The sequence below is a fragment of the Microtus ochrogaster genome, unplaced genomic scaffold (genome assembly GCF_000317375.1).
Source record: "Microtus ochrogaster isolate Prairie Vole_2 unplaced genomic scaffold, MicOch1.0 UNK4, whole genome shotgun sequence".
Classification (NCBI taxonomy): Eukaryota; Metazoa; Chordata; class Mammalia; order Rodentia; family Cricetidae; genus Microtus; species Microtus ochrogaster.
Genome location: NW_004949102.1, coordinates 15053282 through 15054544, shown reverse-complemented (window position 1 = coordinate 15054544; position 1263 = coordinate 15053282).

The following is a 1263-nucleotide window of genomic DNA, read 5'->3' as shown; positions in this document are numbered from 1 at the left end:
CCTGATGAAGAGGTTAGGCTCCTCCCCTGTCCCCTGCAGAAGAGGTTAGGCTCCGGGTGATTCCGCCCAGCAGAGCTCTTGTACACAGAACTTACACTTTGTTTCCTCCTCACTGCTAATATGTCTTAGAACCCTTCAGAAATTAAAACAACTGCAATAGTTTTGCTAACTTAAAAAGACATACAGATGGGGCTTCTGGAGAGAAGGCTAAGAGAACTGGCTGTTCTTGCAGAGGACACAGGTTCGATTCCCAGAACCCACAAGATGGTTTAAAGTCAGCTGTAACTCTAGTTCCAGGAGATCCAGTGTCCCCTTCTGGACTCTGCAGGTTCCAAGCATGTGCCTGGTTGACATACACGCATGCAAGCAAAATACACCCACAAAATAAAGTAAATAAATAAAAAAAAATTTAAAGAAATAAGAAATACTCGATGGCAAAACACCCATCTGGCATGTGAGGGCCCTGAGTCCAGTCTCATGCTAATACTGGTCTCTAGCACACATGTAAAAGTGAAGGGCAAATAAGATACAGACTCACATGCCAGATCATATAGGGAGAGTCTTTCTCCTTTTTATAAAGTTATTTTTGGAGTTTAATTAAAACTATTTCATAATAATAACTTCCATTATACAAAAATAATACTAACAAATATATTAAATACTTAGACATTATATTGGAATGCTACACATGTTCTTTGTTTTGTGGGTTTTATACAAGCATTTTAGTTTGTATATCTATAAATATCTGTCTCTTTATTGTTTAAAAAAAATTGGGGGGGGAGCGTGTTGAGACAGGGTTTTTCTGTGTAAAAGCCCTGGCTGTCTTGGAACTTGCTCTTTAGACCAGGCTGGCTTCAAACTCACAGAGATCCACCTGCCTCTGCCTCCCAAGTGCTGGGATTAAAATTGTGCACCACCACCATCCAGGTTATCTTTATTTTTAAAGATTTATTTATTTATTATATGTACAGTGTGCTGTCTATATGCTTACTGGCCAGAAGAGGGCACCAGATCTCATTACAGATGGCTGTGAGCCACCATGTGGTTGCTGGGAATTGAACTCAGGACCTTTGGAAGAGCAGTCAGTGCTCTAAACTACCGAGCCATCTCTCCAGCCCACCCCCAGCTTATCTTTTTAAATTAAGTTACAAATTAGCAGGTTTCTCTAAAGCGCGTTCATTGATCCTTTTGATTAAGCCCCACCTCCTCTTCCAGCTACCTTCTGACTTCCCTCTGCACACCCTCCAAACACTCCCTCCTCCT